Genomic DNA, 13642 nt, shown 5'->3' with positions numbered 1-13642 from the left:
CGGTCGCCCGTTTCCAGACTGAAGCGCCTAGAACCGCTCAGCCACTGCGGCCGGCCGGCCAAACTCACCCAGGTGCGGACTCCAGCCCATCAATGCTACACGATTATTTTATTTAACTGACCTGATTTGCGCTGTTGATCATTAAAGTACGCGACGCCAGCAATAAGTTTACTATAAGACAGAATGAAGTTGGATGAATGTGCCCATTTCACTATGATAAGAGAAAGCGTTTTCGCGATATGGTAAATGCAAACATCCAGTCATAACGACAGAAGAATGAAAAGCAGACTGTCGTTACGAGCGGCTAGGAGGCCTCTGAAATATAATTCCACCTCTTAACAATCTCACTGCCTGGCTCGAGTCAAAGCTATCACGACCTGTCAAGCTGTATAGTTTTCCTTCAGAGGTGAATCAGACCAATATGCACTCCTGGAAATTGAAATAAGAACACCGTGAATTCATTGTCAAATGGTTCAAATGGCTCTGAGCACTATGGGACTCAACTGCTGAGGTCATTAGTCCCCTAGAACTTAGAACTAGTTAAACCTAACTAACCTAGGGACATCACACACATCCATGCCCTAGGCAGGATTCGAACCTGCGACCGTAGCGGTCTTGCGGTTCCAGACTGCAGCGCCTTTAACCGCACGGCCACTTCGGCCGGCGAATTCATTGTCCCAGGAAGGGGAACTTTATTGACACATTCCTGGGGTCAGATACATCACATGATCACACTGACAGAACCACAGGCACATAGACACAGGCAACAGAGCATGCAGAGCTAATGAAATTCGCAAACTGTATGCTGAATTAATGGATGGAAAATTCTAGTATGCCAATTGAAATGTGGAATGATTTTAATCAGTGGCATAGGACCGCGAACGGTGTCGAAGTTTGGCACAGCAAACTAAATTCCTCATTAAATCAAAAACATCGGAACGTATACTTCCTGACAAACAAGTTAAAGAAAAAAATGTTCAAATGTGTGTGAAATCCTATGGAAGTTAACTGCTAAGGTCATCACTCCCTAAGCTTACACACTAATTAACCTAAATTATCCTAAGGACAAACACACACACCCATATCCTAGGGAGGACTCGAACCTCCGCCGGGACCAGCCGCGCAGTCCATGACTGCAGCAGCGACTCAGACCGCTCCGCTAATCCCGCGCGACAAGTTAAAGAAGGAAGCAGCACATGCTTTATTTCAGATTAATGTAGATTCCATTGACCTGCTTCCTCACAAAAGAACAAAAAGATACATAGACCTTGACAAAATGTATAGCGACTCAGGGGATTTAAATTATTTAAAATCTCTCGTTTTCATACAAAAAATGAAATTCAGTGAGAAATTAAAATTCATAAAGTAAGATATTCACCGAAGTAATATTGTAGAAAGAAGAAAGTAAAAACAAACAATTAAAAAGGTAAAAATAAAAAAGTTTAACAGTTATATGTACTATGTGCATAGCTAGTCCTAATCGAGGATGAAATACGAAGGGATCTTTTTATCAGAAAACAGTCTGCAGAACGTACCTCACTGTCGCTTCTTCCTTTGTCGCAAAACTCATGACTAAAATGTGGGAGTCAGAAATACCACGTTGACGTCATGGGTCACGACGCCCTTGGTCGGATAATCGAAGACGCCGTTGAAGGTAGGAATGGGAGAACCATGGCGATAATAACCAGGGAAAAGCCTTCAGATGTTGGCACGACCTCGACTCCAGTCCACCACGAGCAATGCAGGGTGAAACTTTTACAATGCCAGCCACTCGCGCTGGTGAAACGTCAGAAAAATCGTCGAATAAACGTCAGTCGAACTACCCGACACAGAAGCGAAAACGCAATAGGTCCACAAATGGGAACGTTTGGAACTATCGGAATACCATTTAAGGCGTTTCGAAGAAACAGGACAATACATTCTCGGTCACTTAGAAACAATTGGTGAGGTCAAATAGTGAACAGTGATAACTACTGTCAGCTACTGCCCTACCTAAAACTCAAAATGAAACCAGGATGTGGAAAATGCTCCAAAAGGAGTGGTTTTGGTTCAGGATAATGCCCGCCCTCTGTCTGCGTGAATGAGACTTTTCGTTAGATGACGAGGTTAAGAAGAGTGTGTAAGAATGAATTTACGATGCCACAAATGTTCTTCCAGGACGGAATTAGGTTGCTTGTGAAAATATGGATCGAGTGCACAAAGATTTTAGAGCGACTACATAGAGAAATAACGTTACCTGCAATGTTTCTTTCCCAATACAGAGTTTACTTTAAAAAGGTTTTTACTTTTTGAGGTGACATTGTTACATGTATTTTGACTTGTACTACAGCGCAGGCAGTGGAAAGTTAAGAGTTGGTACTTTTTGCATCCGACGTAAGTGCAACACTTTGTCCTTTTATAGAGACAGGGAGGGAAGAAATAGCTAACACTATCTTTTCAATTAATTAATAAATGATTCCCTGCAACTCATTTCTAAAAACATTACAGATACTTTTACGATATCTAACCAACAGTTAATCTACGATTACATTTTGCACAGTGGCAAGAAAAGCACACTAAGAGTACTGGTGGCTGATCCCTCATAAGCATCTCATTATCCTGTAAATTTAAAGAAAACATTATCAAAGTTTAACATTATTAAGATAAGGTGCTCTAATAATCTTCATAAATGAATTTATATTCAGGTCTGTAGTTCTTTCGAAGTCTAAATCGGTTATTCAAATAACAGACCACCCTCGCTGAAAAGGCACCACTTTAACATTTATCCTCCAAGATATCCCGAATCGTTCTGGTTGTGGCTGTAAGGCTGGAAATCAGTGTGTTGTTGGCCCACCCTTAGCCTTGATGACAGCTTCCACTCTCGCAGGCATACGTTCAATCAGGTGCTGGAAGGTTTCTTGGGGAATGGCAGCCCATTCTTCACGGAGTGCTGCGCTGAGGACAGGTATCGATGACGGTCGGTGAGGCTTGGCACGAAGTCGGCGTCTGAAACGTCCCTAAGTTGTCCTATAGGATACAGATCAGGACTCTGTGCAGGCCAGTTCATTACAGGGATGTTACTGTTGTGCAACCACTTCACCACAGGCCGTGCGTTATGAACAAGTGCTTGGTCGTGTTGAAAGGTGCAAACTACTTCCCCGAATTGCTCTTCAACAGTGGGATGCCATAAGGTGCTTAAAACAGCAATGTAGGCCTGTGATGCGATAGTTCTACGCAAATAACAAGGGATGGAAGCCGCCTCTATGAAAAACACGACTACACCGTAACACCACCGCCTCCGAATTTTACTCTTGGCACCACACAAGCTGGCAGATGACGTTCACCGGGGTGTTCGCCATACCCACATTCTGCCATCGGATCGCCACATTGTGTACAGTGATTCGTCACTCCTCACGTTTTTCCACCGTTCAATCGTCCAATGTTTGCGCTCCTTACACCAAGCGAGGCGTCGTTTGGCATTTACCGGCGTGATGTGTGGCTTACGAGCAGCCGTTGGACCATGAAATTCAAGTTTTCTCACCTCCCGCCTAACTGTAATACTACTTGCAGTGGATTCTGATGCAGTCTGAAGTTCCTGTGTGATGGTCTGGATAGATGTCTGCCTATTACACATTATGACCCTGTTCAACTGTCGGCGGTGTCTGTCAGTCAACAGACGAGGTTGGCCTGTACGCTTTTGTGCTGTACGTGTCCCTCCACGTTTCCACTTCACTATCACATCGGAGACAGTGGACCTAGGGATGATTAGGAGTGTGGAAATCTCGCGTACAGACGTATGACTAGTGACACCCAATCACCTGATCAAGTTCGATGTTTGTGAGTTCCTCGGAGTGTCCCATTCTGCTCTCTCACGATGTGTAATGACTACTGAGGTCGTTGATATGGAATACCTGGCATTAGGTGGCACCACAATGCACCTAACATGAAAAATGTATGCTTTTGGGGGTATGCGGATACTTTTGGTCACATAGTGTACCTTCTGCAGCATTCAAAATTTTCGCCATTTAATGCCCGTTGATAATTTGCACTGTATGGTTCAAATGGCTCTGAGCACTATGCGACTTAACTTCTGAGGTCATCAGTCGCCTAGAACTTAGAACTAATTAAACCTAACTAATCTAAAGACATCACACACATCCATGCCCGAGGCAGGATTCGAATCTGCGTCCTTAGCGGTCGCCCAACTCCAGACTGTGACGCCCAGAACCGCACGGCCACTCCGGCCGGTATTTGCACTGTACTTTTGATTCTGAAGCTGTAAGTTGTATTACAGAAACTATGTTGAATACGTAATCGATGTACTAGTGTATATAATTTTGACTGTATAATTGATAGTAATTATAACGAAAATATTGTAAATTGCTGGGTAACAGCCAAGGGAACTTTATTGAAATGTATCGATAGCTACGACGAAATATTAGTAGCTGTGCCGTTATTTATCTTTGCATATAGAAATTCTCCGTCGAGTTACGAGCCGAGAGGAAGCAGAGCAACTTGAGTCATGAAAGAGTGCGGAAGTGTTAGTTGGACGCTACCGCCGTCGCGGCCTGCAGCTGTGCTCGCTCCATTGTAGACCCGCCTGATTCGTTGACCCGCGAGTATTGAGAGCACGCTAAGAGTGGACAGGCGAAGGAAGCTACAGTTCCAACTGTTGCCTGTGTCATGATCATCCGTGGCTCTGGAGACGACTCGGGGTTCCTCTCATCAAGCAGCAGCAGTAGCAGCAATAACGGCAGCTCAGCATTGTGGTCGGCTCCATTCTTCGTCGTCCGCATCGTAAGACTGTTACCTGACAAATACAGTAGTGTAGAGGCTTCGCCCAGCAACATTTCTTCCGTGAAGTACGAATAACTTGAATAATAACTTGCAACAGTTAAAACTTTTAGGGCACCTGTATTGTCATTGTCCTCAGACATTATTACGAAGCAGGGTTCCTTTCCTTTCCATGCAATCAACGAGTGTCGTAAGAATATGAAAAGTGTTTAATTATTTACTGCCAGTTAGTGTGTTTGCTAAAATCTAGTTTCAGTCTAAATTTTTTGCCAGAGCTACTACTCATTCTAGTACTGCATAACAGAGGTTACTTAAAGAAAAATAAAATTTCACTAGCAAAACTAATAACTAAAGATACAGCACAAATTAAGAGTGCTCAATTTCATTTATTGTGTATTTAGCTTAGCGAGGGACTTATGCTGGCTTGGTACACGTATGTCTTTTATTGTGATTATCGTTTTTAAAAAAAACCAACTGCTCATTTGCTTAAAGTAAGTTCAGTTCAATCTTTCAATAATCAAAAGCAAATTGCTTGCCTTTTTCTAATGCATTACGTTACACTGATGTTACTGAAAGTTTTTTTTTTACATAACAAAGTTTAACTTAAGCCAGTCATTTATTTAACCTTTAATTTTATTTATAGTTACTTCCAAAATTTAGTATTTCAAAATGAGTAACTGCCAAACTCAGTGCTTAGTGATTTATTTATTTTCTCTTGAACAATTGTGCTGAGGAAAAGCGTGACAACCTTCTGTTGCCACGCCAGTGTTTATTTGCTTAAATTTGTTTGCCTTTACCTTTCTCAAGATTCTGGAGATTCATTGCCCTAGCGAGCTGGCGACCGTTTAATTATCCCTTTCTTAACTAATCAGTATTTTCTGTGTTACCAGTGATTTTTGTGGTAAATATTACGTGGTACCCCTTTTCCCGCTGTGCGGTTCGTGACCTGTTCACCTTAAGTTTAGAATAGATTCTTCCGTCAGAAGAGTCTATTGTACACTTCACTATAAACAACCGGCGTTACTTTCCTTCGGTAACAATAGCCATACTAACTGCAAAATTTCATCAGGCATATACGATCACGGTCAGTTATATCGCAATCCAGTAGGCCGATTAGGAAGGAGGAAGTTACAAACGCTTGTTAGATCAATTAACTGGCACTAATATAAGAAAGTGCGGTGAGAGGAGACGACGAGGACGTGTGCGTGGACGAATGAGAATCCGTGACACCAGAAACAAAAGGGTTGGCCGTCCATGAAAAGGCGCCAAGTTTCAAAAACCGGCTGGAAACGCCCGCGTCGGATTTAAAATCCAAAGCAATCCCTTCCATGCAGCGTCGAGACAAAGGAGCCAACTGCGTAACAGAACTTCCGCCCTTCTCTGTGCGCGAACAATCCAAGCGAGCAAATTTCGTGCGATTCAGCATCCACTATTATAGAAGTTTCAACAACTTCCACAAAATTAGGCTGGGTACTGGCCAGAACAGCTATGCATTGTACAAGGGCGACAGACTATTCACAGCGACCCAAACCTGCACACTTTGTGAGGAACCGAGCAAGTGAAGAGACTTACACATACCTGTGTGTGTAAAATCTATATGTGCCCACGCAAAGGCTGGTTTTACTCACATGCATTTTCTCGTACTTACGCTGTCAAAAGACCTTCTACATGATCGAGGTATATACCTGACCCTTTGGCGCCAGGGATCATGCTGGAAAAGTCCTTCAACCTACGGAGTCTGGATTCCGTCGCCTGGCAATGAAAGGTGATGCAAGCACTTCAGAAAAATGCACCGGTGATTCAAAACATTATAACCGTCTGCAAATAGCGTTTTGGTGCATTTTCGGAAGGTAATACGGCAGCAATTTTGCGTGACGTCGATTCTACAAGTCCTTGGCAGGTTCTTCGGAAGTATGTGGCGCCAGATTCGTAATCCCAAATCGCGCCATTTTTCGTAAATTAGGGACCAGTGGTCTCTAGGGGCGGCGCTGGCTCCCAATAATAACCCAGATGTGCTCGAATAGGTTCAAATCAGGCGAATTTGTTGGCCACGATATCAACATGAGTTTACTATAATGCTCTTCAAACCATTTTACACGATTCTGGATTCGTTACACGGACAATTATCGTGGTGGACGATGCCATCGCCATAAGGTTTGACATCGAATATGAAGGGATGCAGGGGGTCCGCTATAATGCTCACGTAAGCCGCAGGTGTCATTGTGTCTTAGATTACTACTACACGTCCCATGTGAGTCCAGGTGAAAGTCTCCCACAGAATAAAAGTGCATCTGGGGTACAAGGCACGTTTTGAGTAGCTGTTCTACATCAGAATCTAGCTACTACATGCTCCGCAAGGCACCATATGACGCATGGCGGACGATCATCCACCTGGAGTAGTAAGAAATGCGATTATTTGGAGAAGAAGACACATTTCCATTGATTCACTGTCCAATCTTCATGATGCTGTGCATACAATCATAATTTGCAATTTCGTTGCATCAGCATGGGGACATATTGGAGTCGTCTGCTGCTGAGTTCCGTGTTCAACACTTTGCGCTTAACTGTGTGCCCACAGCATTTGTGTCCCACCAGCAATATATCCTGTCATCAGTGAGATATCACGTATCGGTACCATCCCACAGGCATCAAAATTGGCAACGGAGCTGCAAGTTTCCGTCAGACGCTGACAGCAGTCGTGCAGGATCTGGCAGACCCAACGGCGCACGCACGATAAGCCACGCCTCCAGCGGCTCTGGACTATGAGCTGCAATACAGGGTAGCCGGTGGCAGCCCTCTCACACTTGAAGCCTCTTCGCTGCATGACGCTACACAAACGCCGCCAAGTCACGGCTCCAAAAATGGTTCAGATGCCTCTGAGCACTATGCGACTTAACATCTGAGGTCATCAACCCCTAGAACTTAGAACTACCTAAACCTAACTAAGGACATCACACACGTCCATGCCCGAGGCAGGATTCGAACCTGTGACCGTAGCAGTCACGCGGTTCCGAACTGAAGTGACTAAAACCGCTCGACCACAACGGCCGGCGTCACGGCTCCGACACGATCGTTTGTGCTTCAGTTTGGAGTGCCTCATTCCTGTTGACGTTGTGATAGCTGGACTGCCGGCCGCGGTGGTCTAGCGGTTCTGGCGCTGCAGTCCGGAATCGCGGGACTGCTACGGTCGCAGGTTCGAATCCTGCCTCGGGCATGGGTGTGTGTGATGTCCTTAGGTTTGTTAGGTTTAAGTAGTTCTAAGTTCTAGGGGACTTATGACCTAAGATGTTGAGTCCCATAGTGCTCAGAGCCATTTGAGCCATTTGATAGCTGGACTCTGCTTCTTGCTTCGTTATTTGCAATATGTCTTCGTACGTTGGTAGACATACAAGTAAAATAAATCTTGTGTGCACTATATTAACTTATTCGCTAATCATTTCTGCTCACGCCCAGCCTTCCTATGAAGACAGTTGCCGCACCGCCCTTACCAGCTCTGAGGAAGATCGCCGCCTATCCGTAGTTACAGAGCGGGTAAGGTTCCGACCTGCACGTTTTGAGATAACGCAAGGACATCCAAAGATTGCCTCCTACTCGTGGTGTTCTTTGCTATCTTATACTGCGTCGGTAGAACACAGTTTATAATCACTCGGACTGCTGACAGCGCAGAGGACGGCGGCACGAACGGGCGGCTCCTGTGGTCAATGACACGGGAGTTCACGAAATAAATTGATAATCAAATGGGTCCTGAGGGCAGCAACGTCGTCGTAATCGTATAAAGGAGTACCTACAAGAAACGAGATTATTTTTTAAAAGCTACATATTTTGAAAAATGTCTGCAAAACAACCGTATGCACTTCAAGATACTCTGCATTAAAACTAATACATTTGTACCACAGATGCTTCGACTGTTCGATACGCGTTTTGTAGTTGTATTTAGAAGTGGCCGACAGTTCCTCCCTCGTTTTTTTCTTAACTTCTACAATGTTGTCATATGGGTGTTCTTTTATGCCCATTTTCATGCTTGGAAGTAATAAAAAGTCGCACGGAGGCAGGCGAGGCGAGTAAGATGCTTGGGGCAGCGGAACCACGCCATTTTTAGCCTAAATTAACAGAGATGGCTGTGTGTGCAGGTGCATTTTCTGCCACAAGTCGGGTCTTTTTTGATGAACACTTGCGCAATCTTCTTAAAACTTCCAAATAAAAGATTTAATTGGCGGTCTGACCTGGGGGAACAAACTCGAAATGAACCACGCCCTTGACTTCAAGAGCCGGCCGCGGTGGTCTCGCGGTTAAGGCGCTCAGTCCGGAACCGCGCGACTGCTACGGTCGCAGGTTCGAATCCTGCCTCGGGCATGGATGTGTGTGATGTCCTTAGGTTGGTTAGGTTTAAGTAGTTGTAAGTTCTAGGGGACTGATGACTGCAGAAGTTATGTCGCATAGTGCCCAGAACCATTTGAACCATTTTTGGAATGCAGCACTCGCCTTGAAGCACAGAGGCGTCCTGGTATGCATCTCACCCTTAGAGGTTAATATCTAACCTACTTCACACATAGAACAGATTTTAACATAACTTAACCTCCTCGACCACGACGAAACTGACGGAGGGTTTGAGACGCACCGTGACCAAGCTGTCGGTTGGTGTTACCTGAGGACCTCTGGCAACGGCATCTTGAATTGTTGTTGGTCATATTGTGAACGCAGCCTTAGCTACGAGCATATACTGACGTGACAAAGGGCATGTGATGGCGTTATGCACATGCACTGAAGGCTGTAGCATCACGTACACGAGGTATCAAAGGGCGGTGCACTGGCTGGGCTGTCACTGGTACTCGGGTGATTCATGGGAAAAGGTTTCCCACGTGATCGATGCCACGCGACGGGAGTTAACAGACACTGAAAGCGGAATGGCAGTTTGAGCTAGACGCACGGGAAATCGTTAGGGAATGCAGTATTGTGGGTTCCACAGAGTCCAGAGAGAAATTACGGGCATTATTTCTCACCACTCACAACGCAGCGGCTGCGGCCCTCACTTAACGACCCAGGGCATTGGCGTTTGTGTAGAGTTGTCACTCCTAACGGATGACCAACACCGCATGAAATAACCACCGAAATCACTTTCGAATGTACGACGAACATATCTGTTAGGACAGAGCGGCGAACGACTACCTTTGCTAACAGCATGACATCGCCTGCAGCGCCTCTCGTGAGCTCGTGATCATATCGGCTGGAGCCTAGACGACTGGGGAACAGTGGCCCGGCCAGATGGATACCGATTTCAGCTGGTAAAAGCTGATGGTAGAGGTGGAGTGTGGCGCTGACACCACCAAGCCATGGACCCAAGATGTCAACAGGACCCTGTGGAAGCTGATGGTGTCTCCACAATGGTGTAGGCTGTGGTTATATGGAATGGACTGGTTTCTCTGGTCCAACTGGACGGATCACTGACTAGAAATGGTTATGTTCGGCTACTTGGAGACCATTTGCAGCCATTTGTAGTCGCCATGTTTCCAAACCATCTATGTATTTTTTATCGATGGCACTGGGCCATGTCACTGGGCGACGATTGTATGCGAATGATTTGGTGAACGTTGTGGACAATTCGAGCTATGATTTGGCCTCGCAGATCTCCCGACATGGATCCCGTCGAATATTTATGGGACATAATCGAAAGGGCAGTTCGTGTAAAAAATACTCCACCGGCGACAGGTTCGCAATTGTACCATGTAAGTAAATAATTGATCAAGTGCCAAAAAATGGAAATTTGAGTTATTGGTGCAATTCCGCTGTAAATGCCGAGGTAAATAACATATACTCTGATACAAGCGCCAGAACAGCGGGAAGTAGTGTTTACAGCTGTATAACACCAATGTTCAAATAACGAGTCACGCCCCAACACACTTTGTAGTGTCTTGACGTGCACTTGTATGAAATACCGACAATTAAAATAACTCTGTGGATTGTTTCCAACAATAGGGCATTGCTGAAATTATTATTACATGTAAAGAATACATCATATTGCGAAATGGAATCGAAAACTGCGCCAAAACGGAAGAAGAGCAGTGAAGATAGTACTCAATGTGAAAGAAAGAAAATAGGCACCGAAGGGATGGAATATATTCGCAGAGACAATATTGTGGCAATATTGTGGTTCCAGCTGGAGAGGCTTTCAAGCGCAAGGCATACCATTTTAACATTTATTATGAGGCTTTGAATCAACGTAAATAATGTTAAAATATTTTAATGTGTTTAATTCATTGCTGAAGCGAATTTCGTATCGACAAACATCATCGTTCTGATTATGAGGTTATTGTTAACTACCTGCATGAAATCATTTACTTACTTAACAGAGAGGGTCCTTTGGGGAAATAAAAGACATGTTTTTGGTGAAAGGACACTCTTATGTCTTACAACCGTAAGTTTGGTCACATTGAGATATGACAGAGGATAACCGTGTTTGAAGTTCAGAAAGACTTAGTTAGCCTCCTCATTGAAGCTACGTCAACAACACCATTCACATTGACTTTACGCAAGCAAGAGATTTTTACGCCTTTAAGTTAGTTCCTGAAAAGGTACGATTTCACCAATATGCAAGTTCGGTCAAATCTCAAAGCAATTGAAGAGGTCAAGGAACTTTACCTCTGAAGGAGGAGCGTGCAGCCTTCTGATGTTCAACAGGTGCAGCTGAAAACACAACACCGTGAACGCTGGTTGGCTGAAGAAAGGAAAGAGATTTAGCTAAAATGATTCCATTTATAGAAGAGGAGAATAAGTGGTTTTACGAGATCCTTGTGAAATGAGTGGAAGTGTGTGCAATGGCATATTTATCGTTATTTATATTAAAGCCACTTCATACGGAACGTTTGGTTTTTTTGTAGTTTGTATAATTTTTTATTAAACCTACTGACGTAGGATAAGACACACACATGAAATGAAACCTGTATAGTTTTTGTGTTTGTGGCGCGATACCCAACTTTTATACTGCATTTGTATAGCTGCTACACATTTTGCTGATTATCTCTGACTTATATTTTTGGCGCTTGGCCCCGTATTTACTTACATGCTACAACTACGGACGGCTATAGAGACACATGACTTAGTATTTCTACAGAGGATCCAATGACTGGTTGAGTCCATGCCGCGTCGAGCTGTTGCACTAGGCCAGCCAAAAGGAGGTCCGACGCGGTATTGGGAGGTTTCCCATAGTTTGTGTGACCTCAGTGTATGTCAGTTAATGACAGATACCTTTATTGTGTCTGCAACTTTGGAGCAACTTACTGTCTGGTGGTAGTATTCTGCAACTACACAGTACCATACTTTACTCCGAAGATATATGCGTTGCACCAACATGTTTTATTAATTGACATAAATATACCTGATGATTGAAGTTCCAGAGTCTGAAATGCGTAGTGGAAACAAAATTTAATAAATTGTAGTTTGTAACAGTAACTCATAGTTTCAGTCAATTTCAGTAACAGTGACGGTAAAGCCTAAACGAAAATATTCATGTTAGAAGTTAAATTCACTGTTTAACTCACAAATGGCTTGATCGCACTTGTTAGATATATTAATTACAGTTAACCAGTTTCGACTCTAATGAGTCATCTAGAAAAGATACGAAATTGCTATTAAATAAAAACAGTTATTATATAAATAAGTAGAAGCTAAACAGAAAAATAAAAATATAGCCAGTATCTTTTTATGTAACATATCAAAAATGTAAAGCAATGGTTATGTAATAGTTTTTTAAAAATAAATAATTTTTTATGTCGTACTTCTTGCGTATGTGAGTGAAGACCGCTCACCTGCCCTTAGCAACACAGTGTGAAGTACCATGCCTTCACTTAGCAACCTACATGAAGTTGATCCCTTTCGACTGCTTTTAATACTAATTCTCCCAACACCAGGAACTGTGAATAACGGGGTCGCCAGAATCACGATAAAATCTTGACGCCGTGACACAAGGAAATTCACTATCTGTGACCTATGAGGTCCTTCTGACTGCTTATTTCCGCAGACCTAGCATCCGTTCAGGGGACTGACGAAGTATAGGGATAACAATGCCGGAAAACGCGCAACAATAAATCTAGTTACACAACTCTTTCGTTCAGATACATTTTCCCACATAAATATTATGGAGCACATTGGAACCCAGTTATGACACAATATACATGAAAGCACCTTCAAAGAAGGAAAGGCTACTATTAATCACGGCACGTCAAAACAAATTAAGGATGATGTTGATTTACTACACTTAAACCCAGAGTTACGCTATGAGATTAGTGCCCAGTAATTATTAGCTTCGTATCTTACCTCAGATAGTTGCTAAACCTTGGCCAAATCTAAGTAAGAAACCTGAGTAAGTCATAGGCTCTTCTGGAAACCTGTCATAATGACAGGAAACTACAGATCCTCCATTTCTTTAATGAACCGAGTCCTTTCCTCCCACCTGTAAACTAACTGCTACTCAGCTATCCGCCACTGCAGGTAGAACTGCCAGGCTCTTTCTTTATGCGATGTACACACTGCTGTATTAATATTTTTCGTCACACTGAGTGGCCAACACCGACCTAACACCGGCTAGTTGCTCGCTTCTAACTCCTGTCCTCCAGTATACAACTTAACTCTTTTCATGGATTGTCTCATAAACACCCATAGAGAACTGCTCACATTAGCGACTCGACCCAGCCCCAATGCTACTTCGCCGACTTCTTGTTTGATTCCCCCCGAGCAGTAGTTGTCGGAATAGCTGTCATTTCCGAACAACAAATATTACCTCCCCTGCATGACAAGCCGGCGCGCTGTCCACTCAGATACCGTGGCGCACCGTGGGAAAATAAGCTTGTCCTGTTTTAGCATGATATCCTACAAG

The sequence above is a fragment of the Schistocerca serialis genome, chromosome 6, assembly GCF_023864345.2.
Source record: "Schistocerca serialis cubense isolate TAMUIC-IGC-003099 chromosome 6, iqSchSeri2.2, whole genome shotgun sequence".
Lineage (NCBI taxonomy): Eukaryota > Metazoa > Arthropoda > Insecta > Orthoptera > Acrididae > Schistocerca > Schistocerca serialis.
The sequence above is the reverse complement of the archived record's forward strand: the minus strand, read 5'-3'. Positions refer to the sequence as shown.